Source organism: Ailuropoda melanoleuca, chromosome 1 (assembly GCF_002007445.2).
Source record: "Ailuropoda melanoleuca isolate Jingjing chromosome 1, ASM200744v2, whole genome shotgun sequence".
Taxonomy (NCBI): domain Eukaryota; kingdom Metazoa; phylum Chordata; class Mammalia; order Carnivora; family Ursidae; genus Ailuropoda; species Ailuropoda melanoleuca.
The window spans coordinates 170021681-170040543 of NC_048218.1; the positions used below are offsets into that span (position 1 = coordinate 170021681).

The 18863-nt window shown below is 46.3% G+C and overlaps 1 long non-coding RNA gene across 2 annotated transcripts in view; it reads left to right on the top strand.

Moving 5' to 3' along the window:
* Nucleotides 1-897: 897 nt before the first annotated feature.
* LOC109490041 overlaps nt 898-18863 on the top strand; it is a 97097-nt gene continuing 79131 nt past the window's right edge. For both annotated transcript variants that reach the window (XR_002143229.2, XR_004623256.1), the window contains exon 1: nt 898-1049. This is a non-coding gene — a long non-coding RNA (uncharacterized LOC109490041). The remainder of the gene's footprint in view (nt 1050-18863) is intronic.

Genomic DNA, 18863 nt, shown 5'->3' on the forward strand with positions numbered 1-18863 from the left:
TCCATCTGAAGAGAAGGCTTGGAAATACAGTCTTTTCATTGGGCATCTTGTTATTCCCAACAAAATCAGGGCTCAAGTCCAAGGTAGAAGGGGAGAGGGCCTACCATTCTGACAGTGGTAGTGTCTACCAGACTTAGCAGAAGAGTCCCTCCTCTTTACTCCACAGGACACAGCCATAACTCCTCCTAGCCTGCACTAGTCATTTTATAGAACTTCGTTCTCACTGTGGTTTGCTTTTTCTGTTTGTAGTGGTTTCTGATGTTCTTCATGACCTCAGGTTCCTCACTGGAATATCATTCCGTGTGGTATCATGTCATCCTCTGGCGAATGAGGGTTACAAGGGCAGCTCATGCTGAATCACGTCTCCGTACGTGGAGCATTGAATTCAACCCTTGGCAGATGAAGCAACTGGTACCAGGCTTGGGAAAGCTCAGGGTGACTATAGGGCTTCCTTTCAGGGTTTGCTGTCACGAGGTCGAAAGCACAACCATGCCAAGTCCACAGTTTGTTCAAGTGTAGCCACTGTCCATGGACACAGCTGAGAAATGTTTTAATCTTAAACTCTGATTGTGTTTTTGTCCCCTCCTCAGTAGTAGGTGACCTCAAATCCTACTTTGCCAAAAAAAGACGAGGTCGTTTGACTTGAAGTGTCCTTTGTGCTTTAGAAACCAGTGTGTTTTTACCCTTCCTCTTTGTTTCACTTGGATTCTGAGGAATCTAGTCGTTTGTTTGTTCCAATCCTTGCTTCCCCACCCCCCACCATGGCTCTTGACCCTGCCCCCTCACTTCCTCCAGTGCCTTTTTACACCATCTAGCCCTCTCTCCCTTGCCTTTGCAGCCTCTTCACCTCAATGAGCACATTCTCATTTGTGTATGGACCATCATGCTATTCCTCACTTTGTGCCCCTCCCTTTTCCACAGTCTGGCTACATCTCTCCAGCAGAGGTCCCATCTCCTGATCTCTTGGTGGATGACCCTCTCCGCCCAGTGCTTGCTTGCTCTGTCTCTCAGTTCCGGTACCCACTCTGTCCTCTTCACACTTAGGAATGGTAAGTGCTTAGAAAAAGACTGAAGGTTAACAACTGTTGGCTCTGGATTGGGGAAATTATTGGTGATTTTTCTTAAAGGAAATCTGTTTCTTTATTCTTGTATATATTTTCTGTTGTTTTTTTTTTTTTTACACCAAGCGTATTATTTTTAATCAGAAAAATAGCTTAAAGTTGGATAAATGTCTAACTAGAAGAGCAAGTAAATAAGAGCAAGAGAGACAATAGAAGTCAAGAGATGCGGAGTCAAAACTTATTCTTTTGTAATTCACCAAATGTCACTCACTTGGTTTCCTCATCCATAAAATCCATAAAATGGCAACCATAATGTTTACTCTTCATACCTCCTCTGGCTTTTGGGGAGGATTAAGTAAATTAATGTATGCTAGAATGATTCTTCTTAAATTATCTGTGGTAAGGACCAGTTTGTTTCTTTTTTTAAAGAAATGAATTAACTACAGTGCATGATTATTTAGATTTCCTTAGTTTTTACCTAATGTCCTTTAACTGTTCTAGTATCCCCTCCAGGATGCTACATTGTATTTAATCGGCTTGACTCTTTAGCTCTTCTTGGCTATGGCATTTTTCAGACTTGCCTTTTTTTGATGACTTGGACAGTTTTAAGGAGTAATAGGCAAGTATTTTGTAGAATGTTCCATTATTGGAATTTGGTACTTTTTTCTCATGAGAAGCCTGGGGTTATAAGCTATTGGGATGAAGACCACAGAGGCCATCCTCAATCGCATCATATCAAGGGTAACTATCAACATGATTTATGACCGTTGATGTTGACCTTGATCACCTGGTTGGAGTACTTGTTTCTTTCTGGTTCCCATTCTGTTTATATGTGCTCCTATAATGCAGACACAGTTCGTGCCACATGCAACTCATTGGGCAAGTGCAGCCAATGCAGTGGTTTGTCATGCACATGGATGTCACAGCCATGTCAAATTGCCAGAAAGTTTCTGACGCTTACTCTCAACGTTGCCTGCTTATCTCATCACAGGCCAGTAACAGTCTAAGGACTGGCTTGGGTTCATGGCCACACTTCAAGTAGCTCTGTGCTAACGCATACAGCACAGGAGGCTTTAATAAGTCATTTGAAATCAAGCTGAGCATGATTCAGAAACAAAAGGTGAACTTGATTTGGAATCTTGAAATCATGGTAGTGAGAATGGGAAGGGGTCTTGGGGGAGAAACTTTCTTGTCCTACATATGTGGAGTGTGAGCCTCAGGGGAAAGGAGAGGATGGCTTCCCATGGGAATGTGGTGGCAAAGCCAGTGCTACACCTGATGTCCTGTCCCTAACCAGGGCTCTTCCCATCATCTCACTTTGATTAGAATCATTGAAGGTCCACCTGCCAAGAAGAGCAGGGAAGAAAGCAGAGGTGGAATGCGGAGGGGGCTTAGATCTACAGCAAAGCTAAATTTCTCCCTGACTTTCTGACCTTCTGCTACCTTGTGAAAACTTAAATGAGCAGCTGAGAAAACCAAAAGGTTTAAGGAAAGACAGAAGTACTTACTTGGATATAATTGGTATTCTGATAATTGGAGATAATTTATGCTTTCAAGATAAATAAGTTAGTCTGTCTTTAGCACTGTTCCATCTGTCCTGTCTTAGTGCAGGTCAGAGAGAAAGAAATCCAGGGCTAAGGATGGAAAAGAAATCAGTAAGTGGTGAACTTGTTCCCTCCCCTCCCCTGTCCAGTTTTACTTTCCTTACTAAAAAAAAAAAAAAAAAGATGGAACGGAGATGTGGGTGAAGGGCTAGGGAAACAAGAAATCAGGGACATAGGAGAGGTTTACTCATCTGACTCCTTTTGCTGTGGAAATGTATTTAGGATTAAATTAGACATGACATTTAGTAGACTCCCAATGGAAAAATGTTTTCTTATACCTGAAGGGGCTCTGGGAAAATGGAACAGCCTGGCAACCAGGCTTGCCTGGCCAGGGTATGGTGGGAAGATTATGTCCCACGCAATATAGCGTGATAGGCTGTACAGGGTCCAAAATGTGATAGATGAGGGGATTCTGGGGCTGCCTGCTTGTTAGCCATCCCTCATTTACTTTTCTCTGATTTTGAAGTTTTTATCTTTAGAAGGGAAAGGTGGTACAAGAAATGGATGTTATCTGACTGGGATGCTATCATTCCTGCTTCACATGTTTCCATGACTGCCATTTGCCTATGTGATGAAGCCCCTGCCCCTCACTGTGGCACACCGGGCACCCCACAACCTGGATCAGCCTCCTCTATGTCACTTTTCACCTCCACCCTCCTGCACCTGTCCTTTCTTCATCCTGGAAAGCCCTCCCTCATCACCCTTCATTGAAATCCCATTCCGTCTTGAAGCTCTGGTTCAAACATGCCCTCCGCTGAGAAGCCTAATCCAACCCCTTAAACTCAATCAGTCGCCCCAGTCCCACCCCCTGCCGCCTACTGAAAATGTCTACAGCCCCGCGCTTACAACATTGTCTTCGACAATCATTTATATGCAAAACATCTACAGAGTGCTACTGTGTGTCAGGCACAGCATTAAGGGCTTTGCATAACTTTCTTATTGAATCCCAGGAGGTTCTAGCAAGTGGGAACCAGTATCACCTTCCTTCTGCTGATGGAAAGGAGAGCCTCTAAAGAGGCCAGGTAGTTTGCTCACAGTGATACGGTCTGTGGAAGAGGGGTTTAAGCCCAGGACTTTCTACTATTGAATCCTCTCCCTAGGTGAACTACCCCACTCACCACACTCAGTCCCATCTTGGTTATCCATGGACCTCACTCCAGCTCCAGGCCCCCTCTTGGCTGCAGCCTTCTTGGGAACAGAGTCCCCATGAGATTGTTCTCTGAGTTCCCCTTGGCTCTGGCCTACAGAAGGAGCTGGGGACTGTTTGTTGGCTGATGTAAACTTGCTTGCTGGAGCTCGCTCTCAGAATCTTATCACGGTCAAGCCTTTGACTCAAAAGTCTGCAGCTGAGGTCGCTCACATAAGGAACAGCCTAGCAGTCAGGAAAATCCACAGTTGAGTCTTAGTGGCTGGTGTGTGATTTCCTTGATATTCAGGGCTTTCATTGTTAGACACAGAAGGCTTTTGAGTGCGAATGAAGCCTTTTTCTGAAAGACCAAACTAACCTCAGCTCCGTCCATCTCAGATCTGTTGCAGCACTTGAAACTTTCCACATTTGTCTCTCCCCCTGGCCTGGGCAGTGATCTGTTTTGAGTCTAAATCACCACCAAGCAACTGACAGCTTCTGCACCATCGAGGGTATATTTGGAAGCCACTGGGTTGCCTCTCGTCCAGGGACAAATCTCAACTTCTAGGCTTTTGAAGTAGCTCAAAGAATGGAAAGGTGTGCCTCAAACAAGAAATTCAGACACACACACACGCACACACACACACACTTTTATTTGTGTGTTTGTGGATATGTGCTTACCTCATCAGCTTTTATTGAGTCTCTAAACGGAGTTCCTTGGCATGTCCTTGAGAGGAAACAGAAGTGGAGGTCTTTGAAGCCAGAATTCATGGTGTCCTCAGAGCCAGAAGGGCCTTTGCCACCAGGCTCCAAGTGTGCCTCCCTTACCTTGGAAAAGTAATTCTCAGCTATTCCCACGCATTTCTTTTCCCTAATGTTAGCGAGCTTTCCCGACCCATACCCCACTGGGATTTTAAGTACAGTAACAGGACATTCATAATTTAATTTGGAGGACTGGCCTCTTGACAATGCTAGTCTTCCCACATAAGGGACATTGTGTATCTTTCCATCTTTTCACGTCCCTCAATCAGATTTTAGATTGGTCTATATGCAGGACTCGTGCATTGCTTTCACTGTATTTCTCAAGGTTTTGTACTGTTGTGGCCATAGTTGGGGTTTAATGTTGAATTTATGCTGTTTTATTTTTGAAAAGAGGGTGTCGTGACATCAGGCAAGTGGGCCGGATTCCTGTTGTGGGGTTCCTGCTGCCTTCCGACGTGGGCAGCAGGGGCCTGGTACACTGTGGAAATTGAGGCTCTGAGGGTGATGGGTAGGGAAAAGGGTCCTTAATCATCAAGTAACGGTGGGTCCACAGCAATTGCTTCCCCAAACCCAGGGACTTCGGTAATCATCTCTCGTTGCTCACACATAGATTGGTGGCAATTTAGCTCATCTAGTTGGGGCTGGGCTGCAGTCCTCCGCTTCAGGCCCTGGCCGCTCAGTGACTCTTCAGTTCTGCACAAGATGGTATAAGCGGTCCAACGGAAGTTAAGGTCTCTTAAGTTCTGGACATCGCACTGCTATGCCGTCACTTCTTGCCATTGGCCAAGGTAAGTCATATGGCTGAATTCAAAGTTAGGGACAGTGTGGTGGCTTAGCTAAGCTGGAATTCTGTTTCTCAGAATGGCCTTTCTTGCGTGATTCTGGAATAGGGCTGGCCCCACGGGGACATGTTTACACACTCTGGAAGGTGGAAGCGAAGCCATGGTCATGTCTCTGGCTGCTGCTCTCACTGGCCATCTGCTGGCTCGCCTTGCTGGTGTGGGCAGCAGCCACCCCACAGCTCCTTCGGTTCCACCAGACTTCTTTCTTCAGCTACCCTGAAGCAGGGGCTGGGCTCATGTGCAGCTCTGGGGGGAGGAATGCGCCAACTCCTCTGCAGATCTGCCTGAATGTTGGGGGCTTGGAGGCAGTGGGACTCCCACATAGGGACTAGCGCGTCCTTGTGGGCTCCAGTTGGCTATCGCTCTGCCCTGCTTGGCATACAGCTTTTGTCCCCACGTGCTGGCCCAGCTGGCGTCAGGCCGGGCACCAGATGCAAGCACAATGCCCTTCAGGGGACTGCTTCACTCACTACCGAGATCACAGAAGGTCTCAGTCCTATGACAAATTCAGCATTTCCCTCATCATGATTTTGCTTCTCTGATGGAACCCTTACTGACACAGCTAGGGAGGTACCCTTGGCCCATGACGAGCCCAGGCAAGGGAGGGTAAGGAATTGGGGCCAGTTATTCATTCTCCCGGGATCATTATGTACTTCTTACAAAGGCAGGGAGCTTGCATGCAAACCCTTTCTGAATATTTTTTGTAGGGGCGAAGGCAAACTTTGAGCACACAGCAGCTTTAACAAAAACCTGTATGTCACCGATTTCTTAGCCTCAGATTTAACCCTGCTGCACTGTCCATTTTAAATGATCCGAGACTCTCAGACACTAACCCCTCAAGAGAAGTTACCGATACTTCATTATAAAGGGATTTTTTAAAAATAGGCTCTCTTTTCAATCAAAGCTGAAGGTCAGATCATATTCTAACAAATGCCTCTCCAACAAAATTATGTATAATAATTAAATTTCTAAGGTCTAAATCCTGACCCACTTACTTGAAAGAATATTTGATAGGGTAATAGGGTAGAATAATTAAACAACCCTGGTCTCCTTAGAGTTCTTTTTAACAGGATTTGATCTTTAGTATAAATAATTTCTTCTCTCATTTGCCTACCACCATCCTGGATCCCCCGTTTGTTACTGGTCGAAGCTGTGGGCTTAAGTAACACTTTAAATGTGAATTTCCTAAGAAGCCTTTTGTGCCTTTATTTTTTCTTAAAACAATTTTGGCTTGCCTGGCCTGGGACAGTGGCTTTGGGGCTTTTGGGGAGATAAGACGCTTCAATGTTTTCCTGACAGCTGAACTAAAGAAAACCTCTTACACACATGTCACCTGATTTGCCTCCTGTCATTTTGATCTCTCCTTCTGACAGTTCCGATCTAATTTTTCTTTCTAAAAAGGGTATCCATTTCAAGGTTCAGAGTTCTTAGGATTTAGAATCTTTGATTAAAAAAGTGAAATTTAATCTTGATTCAAGGGTAGGGAATGTGAGCAAGTTCAGTAGGCTTCTGCCCTGATAGAAGACTCTTGTGACCAGTATTTATTATGGTAATGCTTTGTTATTATAAACCTCCTACGAATAATATTTTGGGGCACTGCCACACAACAAGGCATACATTATAACACCCCCGTTGGGAGGGGGGTGACATCAACGAACTGAGAAGCACAATTATCTCATGGTTATGCATGCCTATGAAGTGTGTTATTACTTTTGTTTTTTACAGCTTGTCGAATATTTTCATTGTAGGTGAAGCATCAGACACATTTTTATTCAAAGGAAGAGAAACAAAACGAAGGTTGTGTGTGCTGCACGTTCTGAATCGTACCCTGGTGGCCCCGATTCTCTAGCTGGGGAGCTAATTTATAACGGAGCGTCTCACGGGCGCCAGGACATTCTGCTTTATTGTCTGTGTCATGGTCTTCTGATAGCCATGGCACAAAAGGAGTAGTTATTTGGAAATAGCGATTAGTCAGTTTGAACAGGAGGGTTTGCCTGCAGTAAATACGGTGTTAGGTTGACGTAGTAGAAAAATTCGGAAAGCTTGGTGTTTGCTTGCGTGGTGTCCCTAAAAAGCAAGTAATCCTGCAGTTGGCATTTACCTCTTTACCGGAGGGTTTAAGGCCATACAGAAAGGGCTCTAGGGGGGAAAGAAGGCAATGCTGGGGAAAGAAATCGAATTAGCAACTAAATACTTACAAGTGTCAAGGGATTAATTTAAAGTATCCCTTTTAATCCTCACAACAACCCAGGTGGACATTCGTGGGCTTTTTGCAGAGGTGAGGAGATTCAGGAAGGTTGGGGATATTCACGTGAGCCAGCGCCCTGCTAGAACCTGCTGAACGGAGAGTCAGACCAGGGTCGGCTTGATTCTCTAGCTTAAACACACATTCATTCAACTAGCACTTCTTCAAATGTGCGTAGAAGGGGGATCCTGTGGATGACGATGTGTGGAAGAGGCACAGGGTGGGATGGGCCGCAATCAAATGTATCTGGGGAGTGTTAGATCAAAGACTTTTATACACCTTTAAAAAGAGATTTAAAAAAAGCAACTGCAGAATTTCTCAGAGCTTTCAATACACAATTATGCAGCATTTCTCAAATTTATTTGACCTGCAAATGCTTTTTTTCTTCCCCAGGAAAAGACACTGTTAAGGACCTTACAAATCCATTTGCCCCTCAAATGCTTTTCAGTGGAGCATTTGGTGGCATTATTGTTCTGAGAAACACACCCATATCTCTGCTGCTGCTATTCTGACATTCTCCCACATCTGCCTGGAGCTCCCTCAGCAGTCATGCTAGATTTGAATCCAGAAAAAGCATTTTATTTTATTTATTTATTTATTTATTTTGACACTTTGGTTGTATGAACATTTTGCTCTGAGAAAAGAGTGCATGAGCAAGCCTGAATCTGTGTCCAAGGAGATAAGTGTGTGAACCCACTCCTTTGCTTGTCTTCTTATTTTGCACACGAGCGCTCTGGCCGCTCTTGCATGCTTCCTTCCTTGAGCAGGCTTCTGCCCCAAGCTGGTGTGGGAGGCAGGCCACATACATACATGGATGATGCTATAATGTGATGTCAGGTGTGGTGGATGGATGCCCAGAGTACAGTGGGAGCACAGAGGAAGGAGGGACTATATTAGAAAGGGGAAGGAGGGACAGGAAGAGATGCCTAGGTTTTAGGGATGGAGTAGGGTTTAGCCAAGTGTGTAAGAGGAAAAGGGTGGTTCCCATTGAGGGAACAGTTCTAGGAAAGGTCTGGAGCGTGAGACAACATGGTCTGTTTGAGGGAACAGAAGCAGTTCCGGCCAGGGCTGGAACATAAACTAGGGGGCAGGGAGGGGGAAGAGCTGAGCTGCTGAGATGGATGGTGGTCAGACCGTCCGAGGAAGACCATGTATGTGACTTAAGAGATGAAAATCATCCTGTAATATATGGGGAGACATTGTGGGGTTTGAAAGAAACAAGCAATAGGATCAGATCTGGGTTTTGACAGATTCACTCTGTGGATAAGATCCCAGCCCAGGGATGAGGAGGCTGGTTATGAAGTGGTCAAGGGGAGGGGGGGTGTCACCTGCACTATGGCAGTGTGAACAGTAATGGAGAGAAGAAGTAGATTTGCTCCATATGTAGGAGGGTAAAGGATTGGGGTTGATTGGAACTGAGGAGTGGAGAAGAGGAAGGACAGTTAACTTCAGCTGGAATGTGGATTGGGAATGAGGGGCATGTCTATTCATTCTGATCTTTTACATCAGAGTTTGGGAGAGAATTCCAAATGCAGAAGCCCCTTTATTAATATTCTCCTACTCTCCTCGTTCATTCGTTTCCTGCTGAGCCTGGAAAAAAGTGCTCGGGCAGCATAGGAAGAGGTCTTAACTTGGACTTGTATGCTAAGTAGTCAACAACAAAACTTGGGATGTAGAAAAGCCACAGGTGTGATGTGAGACCCGGGCCCAATTTCCACATGTACCATGTCCTGGCTATGCTAACTTAGACAAGCTCCACAAATTTTAATGTCCTCATCTGCAGAATTAGAGATGGTCTCTGCCCGGGGTGCAGGTGTGAGGGTGACTTACCCGTGGCCTCTCTGTGTGTTGGCTGGGATGGATGCAGCCCATCTGGCTGGCTAGGCAGGCAGGCAGGCAGCCCCTTCCTTCCTCACTTGAAGCTTTGTGCTTGGTCAAAGAGGTCAGTCCCCTTCTTAAATAGATAAGGACCTCCTTCTGACTTGGGTATGTGGGAAACTGTGCTCCTCTACGAATCCTTCCAAACGATCCCTCAAGGTCCAAGAAGAAAGTGGCAGGGTGTTTGTGAGGGGTAGATGACATCACAGATATAAAACACTTTGTAAACTCTAAGGGTTTCTTCCATTTGGTTGTTATTATCCTGGACATGGATTTGGTTCTTTTCAGTCATAAAACTTATCTGGAGATAATATCCTGGTAGGTTTCCCTCTCCGTTTCCTTTGCTTTGTACCACTATTCCAGAATTGCTGTAGACTTTGTGATTTGCTGTGTTGCCTAATGACGGTGAGTTGCAGCAGGACTCCTGCTCATTTGCTTCCGTAGCAAATGAAGCGATGACCAGCCTACGGCAGCCACCCCCTAGATGCCCAAAGGCTCTGAAGATCAAGTTCCAGTGTCCATGAGAACCTTCAGTGACTCCCTTTCCATCTGGGACCATAGAGACCCTGTATTCGTTTCCTTTTTCTGTGTGATGAATTACCCTCCCAAACATAGCAGCTTAAAGTCAGAAACATTTATATTACATTTTCTGTAGGGCAGGTGTGGCTTAGGTGGGTGTCTCTGCCTCAAAGGTCTTACACAAGGTTGCCATAGTGGTGTCAGTTGTGGCTGTGGTCTCATCCGAAGGCTGAGGGGAAACCATGCCCAAGCAAGATTCAGTTCCTTGAAGCCTACTGGATGGAGAACTTCAGTTCTTTGCTTTCTGTCAGCTGGAGTCCTTCTTCAGTTCCTTGCCATGTGGACCTCTCCATAGTGCAGCTCATAACATGGCAGCTGAATTCCATCAGAGCAAGCACATGAGAGAGCAAGATGGGTAAGACAGAAGCCACCGCTCTTTGTAATGACCTTACTTGACTTAACATGAATCAGTCTCCTCTAAGTCCTTAAAGCTCAGAACTTGGCTCTGTCTTTGGCCTGCTTACTCCAGGTTTAGCAAGCATCCTACCGAGTCAGTTTAGCCAGAATCCCCTACCCTTGGTATCTGACTACTCTTGATACCTGGTAAAATTCCTCATTCCCAACCCTCCATATCTTATCAACCTGGCCTGCCTTCAGGAAAAATCCTGCTATGTCACTTTAGTCAGATTCCCCTCATTCCTCATGTTTCCTCTTAGTCATTTTCCATCCACTGATCACCATCCCGCTCCATGGCCATAAATCCCCACTTGTCCTTCTTGGATTCAGAATCATGCCCAATTCTATAATGAGTCCACTCTTCCTCCATTGCAATAGTTCCAGAATGAAGTTTGCCTTCACCATTCTAACTTCTGTTTGGCTCTGGTTTACTTTGACAGTAATCTCATAGCATCCCATGACTTCTGCCATATTCTATTGGTTAGAAGCTCATCACTAGGTCCAGATCACACTCTGGGGATGGGGTTGCATGAGGCTGTAATACCAGGGTAGTGATCATTGGGGGTCATCTTAGAGGCTGTGTACCATGGGTCTCATAAATAGTGGTCATGGGACTCCTTCTCAGGGGCTGTCTCACAGTCTCCAAACCACTGCTGTGCTTCCAGTGGTGTCTATCCACTGCCCTCAGTTGGGCCGATGGTCCAGGCTTTAATTTCAGTGATATTCTTACAAAGCTCTCCCAGGACAATGAGCCCTTTGGCTTTCACTACCCGATGCACACTTGGCCTGGGCTCCTGCCAGGTTACTCTCCTCTGTGGACCAGAGCTCCTGGCTTCTGTTTGTCTGGGGGAGGGATCAGAGAGGAACCAAACTCAGTCTAGCACCTCAAAGAGTCACATTTGATTTCCTGGTCTTGGAAGATTGTGGGTTCACAATCGATCCAGACTTTCTTGACAACAAAGGCCTCTTTGCCCCCAAACAGAAACCTGTAACAGGTTGTGGCAGATGTTCTCTCTCACCGACTGGTGCTTTTATCATTCCAAATTTGTACCCACCGTCTCTGAGGAAAGTTTGCAGGTGGAACCATTAAGACCTATGCTCTTGGTAAAATTCCTACATGAATCTTTAATGCCTTGGGAACCTGGAGTGACCTACTGTTTCCACAACATGTAAGCAATCCTCTCTAACGAAGTTGAACATTTCCCTTTTGAGCTTGCTAAGTTGTGGAAAATAAATATGAGAGAGCTTTTAAGATGCCTCCTGATTCGGGGTGAGCACAATTGCCCTTTTGTTTACCTTAGCGTAATCGCATCATTATCTAGCTGCCCCATTTGGAAGAAGTCTTGAACACATAGTAACCTGTTGACTATGTTAATGGTAATTTAGGAAGACCTAAATTACTCAGGCTCCAAACCCAGCTTTTTAAAGCCAAACGTAAAGTGGTCTTTCCTTGTTTTCTATGTTGACTCTCATTAAAGATTTGTGTAGACATAGCTGAACGACGACTATGTTGGTTTTTGGTGCCAGCCAATTGTGTCGATTGGCTTTTGCTGGTGGAGGGTGTTTTTGATCTATAGAGCCTGTAAAAGGTGGAGTCATTGAGTGTTGGTTGACCTTGACCTTGACCTGAAAAATGGAAGGACTTACCTCTGTATCTCATGGTCCAATAACAGACTGCAGTGGTAAACGTGGGGGAGTCCATGGCTTTCCATCCCCAACGTAACAGAGTCTCACTCCCCAGAACCACCACAAGTGCCAAAAGGAGGTTTTGTGCTGCTCTTCTCATTGACCCTCCGCCTGCCTCCATCTGCCCCAATTAAAGCAGTGAGGCCGCGACCCGCTGGCCGCTTTCCTCGTTTCGCTCAGCCAACCCACCCTCTCTCTGCCTTTGGAAGGCATGATGGATTGGTTTGAAACAAAACCATCTCATTCCCAAACTGAAAGGTTCCTTTTTACGTTTGGGAACAACTTGAAACCACTGGAGAAAATCATGTGCCAATTATGTATAAACTCCTTTACCACAAGGTATAAAGGAAGCCATAATTCGGGGGGCTTATGTTTGATTGAATTCATCTGTTTCCATTTTGTAAATAGAGAGCAGGGAGAATCCATAGTGGTAGACAGTTGATATAATGCAGCTCTATTCCTCGGGCAAAAGAAGGGGTGGCCCTGTCGCTTCACTCCCTCAGAGCCAGGCTTCTTAGGTGTAAAGAATCACAAGAAACTCCTAGGTTGGAAAGGAGGTCAGCTTTGTTTGAGATAGTACCAGACTCACCCAGAACCAGAGACGTAGAAGGGAAGGGACCCTGTTTTGTCAACCACCCAGCCAAGAACAACAGCCTTTAACTGGGGAAGCACCCCTACCTCCTCCCTGGTGCGGGATGAGATTTACAGTGATGGGTCTGTAAACACAGCAGCTGACAGGTCAGACTTCACCCTTAACATCCCTAAGTGTGTTGGTACTAATTAGGTGAAAAATGAGATGCATTGTTAAAACTGGCTTTCCTTTCCTGCTTGGCAGCTTGACATTATGGGACACTGAAACCTCAAATTGCCTCACAGAAACATGCCTGAGGGTAACTGCATTAATGCGGGGGGGGGGGAGACCCAGTGAGGGAAAGAATAAAGGTCACTTTACCATCATTTCCATCTGTTGTTAATGAAAGACTGACTTGTTAATGGTCATAGTAGATTAATCGATATCTCTTTCCACGAGTGTGTGGTTGGTGACCCCCCTCCCCCAGTGTTTGGATGCACTGGCCTGGAAGTCAGGCAAACTTGGGTGTAATCCCAGCTCTTCCACCTAACTGGTGACATGACTTTTGGTCCCTTCCCAAGCCTCAATCTCATCTGTAAAATTGGGGTACTTCATTGAGGTGTTATTATTTAAATAATATTTGAGAATCATGTAACTTCATAAAAATGAATTGTTGGACCTTTCCTTTCCATTCTGGGCCTGTCATTTCATGAGGAGGCTGGCTCCTGTATTCTCTATTTTAAACTCCCTATGATGGACCAAGAGGATTCCTTGCTGTATAGCACAGACTGGCCAGGCTCAGAGGTGGCAGATAAACCTTTACTAGGTATTTCCTTCTGCCTGGGCTACTTTGAGTCACTTGCCTCTATTTTGGTGACAGTGATAACTGGCCCTCTGGATTGCTACCCATCTTAAATCATTTTCTCTCGCTAATTTTTAAAATATAAAAATATTTATCTCCAAAACGAAAATGGATTGCTGTTGGAGAGTCACTACTGTTTTTATTAGGTCAGCTCTTGATTACCCAGGGACCAGGGGTTTAAGGCTTATGTTTCATGCATTATGCAGACCCTTGTTCTTTCCTTCTCCTCATCTCTACTCTATTCTTAATTCAATTCTGCAGATATTTCATGAGAGCTGAGTGGTTTACATGAATGATCTAATTTAATCTTCTTGACTGCTTTATTTTTGTTCCTGTTATACTCAGAAGGGGAGGAGGTCCAGAGTTATTATACAACTTCCCTGAAACTATCCAACTAAGACGCGGCGGGGCTCTAACTTGAACCTGGCAATCTGACGCCCCCAACCCAAGCATTAAGCACCTTCACGCACCAGGGGGTTGCTTCACCCCATCAGGAGAGATGGTGCAAAGGAGGGCCCAAATCATGAAGCACAAATCAGATACATCAAGGCTTGCCTGTGAAGGGGAAGGACACCAGGAAATGGAATGTGGGATTCAGACACGACTGGGGGCTTGCACCGACATCTAAGCCCCCAGGCCATTCTCTCCTTCCTAGTCTGGGTCACTGGAGGTCTGGAGTACCCTAAGCACAAACTTTTTTTTTTTTTCTTTTCTAAAGAAAAGATTCCTTGATTCCTCTCAGAAGGAATCAAGTCCCAATTTCTTGAAGATAAATATTACTTTATTACAAATGAGAGAAAAAAAAAAAAAAGGAGCACACCAGAGCTTCCCAGGGCAAGCCACTCCTGACATCCTAAAATAAACGTGGTTACAAACTGCCTGCCCCTGGGCGGTGAAAATCGTATTCAATATTTATCGAGAGTTGTACTCAAGCCACTGCTCCTCCCGCCCCTCTGAGTCTTATAATTGTGTTTTTGTTCGTGATTTATGCCGCAGCCACACGTCTGACATATTTTTCCTGTTATTTGTTTCAGGCACTAGAATCTCTCAGGCTTTTCCTAGGCCTGAGACATAATGGCTCTATTTTGCTTTTCGGAGGATTTCCATCCCCCTTGGGGCATTCAGACCTTCCTGGGCTTGCTTGGTGATTTGAATGTAACTTTTCTCATGAGGCAGCATCTTGGACTTTCTGGGGAGCCCCGTCCCCTCCACCCAAATTTTATGAGCAGAGGCAGCCCATGCTTGCGGGACAGGCCTAGGCTTCTTGGAGAGTCAATCCTATCAGCATTTCCAGGGTAATTTGTCTTTGTGGGGTGGGTAATGTAGGGGTCTCAGACACTGAGTGGCAGGGTAATTTGTTCCTTTCCAGACAAGGATGGGCTTATCAGGCTTGACTATCCAGGCTACTGAGATGGTGCAGCTCTGACAATATTTGCTTTTGAAAGGCTGGGAGTCCAGGAACCCCAGCGCTCTGGTTCCCTTCAAGGCAGCTGACCTAATCTTACCCTGATGTAAGCAATTTTAATTCATTGAGATTCTGCCTAATGATTCTGGTGATTTACATTGTTGTCATTCTTGAGCGTTATTATGTTTTCAAAGAAAAAGATCAGGCCTGTGGAGACATTTTCCTCTAAATGCTTCCTTTGAAGGACCCTGCTCACCATGTAAGGGAGAGAAATGAAACAAAAGAGAGTCTGCTGTAAGACAGCCAGGGTCTCTCCTAAGGACTCCGGAAAGAATAGCAGCTATTGTCCTCTCGTGGTGTTGAGATATCTGTCATTCCCTAGCTCTCGAACCGGAGCCTCAGAGCAGTCAGTGCTTGGGTCTACGGGGATTTTTAGGGTTCCCCTGTGCTCAATTTGGCTTGATCCAATATTATTCTCCAAAGCAGGGTCACCTTGATTCCACAGAATGGGGTACCCCAGAGAGGGAGCGGTCACTCTGCAAAACTCTTAGATTCGGAGAGCATGCTATGAAGGGAAACTCAATGAGCCTAGTGGTTATTTGAAGACTTGGAAGAAAATTAGAGCAAGGAATAGGAAGATAGAGACTATAACTATTACTTGGGCGTTGTCCTTGCTGAAGCAGGGAGAAGGTTTGGTCTGGCCAGATGGTAAAAAATATCATGAGTGGATGGGATGATGCCAGCGTGTGTCTTTCCTTCAGCACTGATTGCGTGTCTACCAAGCACCACTAGGGGCTTGGGTTACAAGCCCACATCGTCTGTCCCTTGAATTATTGTAAGAGCCCCCCAAACCGGTCTTCTTGTTTCCATCCTTCCCCTTCCCCTCAACAATCTGTTATCAGCAGAACAGCGTTCGGATCACCTCACACCTTTCCTCATGCCCACCAAAGGCTTTCGCCATTTCTTGGAGTAAAAGTCTGTATAGTGTTCGACCAGGCTGCACAAAGAAGTCTCCCTGATACCTCCTTTCCCCAAGCCCAGCACCTCTAAATTCTCATCCAGCCACTGGGCCCAGCTCCCAGGTCATTCCCTTGGACCTGCGTGTGCCTCCTAGCCCTCTGCTGGGCTCTCAGTTTGGGCACTTCCTCTGCTGTCACCTAATTTTTCTTTCCTCCTTTCCACTTCCCCACTGCTCTCTGAGTTCTTGCAAGAGGGGCTGTGTTTTACTTATCTCAGAATCCTCCCAAGACCAAGTGCTCAGGAAGTTATTGTCGAATGAACGAATGAGCGTGTGAGTGCCTGCTCCCCGTGGCCGTGCGTGCGGCTGGGGACGAGGTGCCCTGCGGTGGTCGGCAGGTAGGCAAACGGGCCCCGTGAATGCTTGGCGCCACGCCTTGTATGCCGTGTTGCTGCATGGCTACATCCAGTAGCAAAAGCTCGTCATTTCCTTGTCTCAAGAGACACCCAGGATCTGACCACAATTCCATTCCTGGCTCCTAGAGAAATGAAGCATGTCCAAAAGATCCTTGCTTACTTCCTCGGTCCTGGGCTGGGCCCCAGGAAAGGGTGGGCGGGATGAGGGAAACACCTGTGGACTCCAGCCTGTGCCCTGCCGGCCGCTTGGGGGCAGCCCCCCACCCCGCAAGCTCTCGTAGCCGGCCTTTGTAGCCTGGCCCCCCACGCTCTGTAGCTCCGTCGGTATAAATATTGTTCTTTGAGGCCCTCCGCGGTGGTGGGCCAGGGAAGGAAAAGTCATCACCGGGGGACACGTGTCTGCCGTGCCTTCTCCAGAAGATGAAACGCATGCTGGGCAGAGCCAGCTTTGCAGCCAGGCTGCCGGACCCTGCTCTGGAGGAGGGACCCTGCAGGAGGCTCTGCAGGAGCGCCCCACCCCCACCCCTCATCTGCGTGCTCTGGTGGCACCTACAGTGGCCAGGCCTTCCTTGGGGGCAGGCACATGATGTGTTCCTGGCACCAAAGAGTTTTGGAAAAATTAGAGGGGAAAAGCCATTTGCTTGTGGCACGCTGCCCAGGCGGATTAATCCAATCCCTCCGAGAGAGCTCTTCCTAAACAACTCGTAATTAATCCGGGGAACTCAGGGCCATAGGAGGTTATGAGGCCAAATCACTCAGTAGGTTTCAAAAAAGGGAGTTGTTGTCCCTGTGTAAGAGTAGCATCTCTCCTTAGATAAGCTGGCAGGAAGTGTGCAGGGGTGTCAGTGGGTCCGCTGGCATGGGGAGGAAATGCAGTCCTGGGGGAGAATAAAGGGATGCTAATGGTAGTCATCATGGTCCCTAACTTTTACTGAGCCTGCTTTCCTGAGCTAAGCACTCCATTTGCATCTGCTCCTGTAATTCTCACAAGCAGTGGACACTGGTGCCATTCCCATATGACAGATGAGGGAAAAGGAGCCCAGAGATGGTAAATAACTGGTCTGTGGTCACACAGCGAGGGTGTGCGGAGCTAAAATCTAAACTAAGGCACAGTGTCGTTAGACCAGCTCTTAATGGCTGGGTCTTAGTTCCGGTGCTGCCATGGGGTGGAGTGACCTTAGCCAGGCCAGACATGTCTTCTCCCTGTGACTTAGTGCCAGGTGTTAAGAGAGAGCACTGGATTTGGAAAGTGCTGTGGTCATCAGCAGCATGACGTTACAGTTTAATCTCATTTAATCTTTGAGTTAGTATCCTCATCTAATAAGGGAGACATAGTAATACCTCTCTTACCTATTTTGAGTGGTTAAAAGTTATGAAGCATTTGAAGGGGCGCTTGGGTGGCTCACTTGGTTAAACATCTGACTTCAACTCAGGTCATGATTGGTGGCGGGGGTGGGGATCCTGACTCCCTGCTCAAGGGGAATCTGCTTTTCCCTCTCCCTCTGCCCCTTCTCCCTCTTGCCCCCTTCATGCTCTCTCTCTCTCTCTCTCTCTCGGATAAATAAATAAAATCTTTTTTTAAATGTTACAATGTATTGAAATACACAATAAACACAAAAGTACTATTCAACTGTCAGGGTTTGTTATGAAATTATCTATTTATAGTCATGATAAAATGAGACCATTAGGCCCAGGCTGTCCAACTGGTCTTTCTGCAGTGATGGAAATATGCTTTATCTGTGCTGTTCACTATGCAAGTCACTAGCCAGATGTGGCTATTAAAGCCCTTGAAATGTGCGACTGAGAAACATTTTAAATTTCACTTAATTTAAATTTCAACAGCCACATGTGGTTAGTTGCTACTGTAGTGGGCAGCACAGGGGATGGTTTCAGTTGGGAGATCACTCAGTCCAACCCTTTTGTTTCATAGATGAGGAGACTGAGGTTCTTAGTGGGGCGGGAGCTTTCCCAAAGTCATACAGTAAGTTAGCAGACAGCAGGTCCAGAACAAGGTCTTCCAATGCTCTATTATTCTTCAATTCAAAAACTCTGAACATCAATGACTTGGACCAGGAGATTAGATAAGGGGATTGGTCATTATCAATCCCCTCGTGCACATGCATAAGCAGCTGATGAAACACCAGGAAGACTGGAGCGATTTTGAGGGTTCCCTGAGGCTCGAGAAGGTGCCAAGACAAGGGTGCCCACACCCACTGTGTGAAACGCTGTGTGACCGTCTCCACTGGGAGCCTAACTGGGTTCTGCCTTGACCAAGTACAGTGCTTCTTCCTTAGAGTCAACAGACAGGAAACACTGTTTGCACTTGAAGCCCATCCTGACAGTGACCAAGACACCTCTGGCTAAGTCCATCTCGCCGAGGAATGGCCTTGCTAGTAACAGACGGCGCGGGGCTCCCGTGGACTGTAACGGTATATCTGTGGAAAGAAAGAAAAGGCCTGTGGGGAGCCTGCA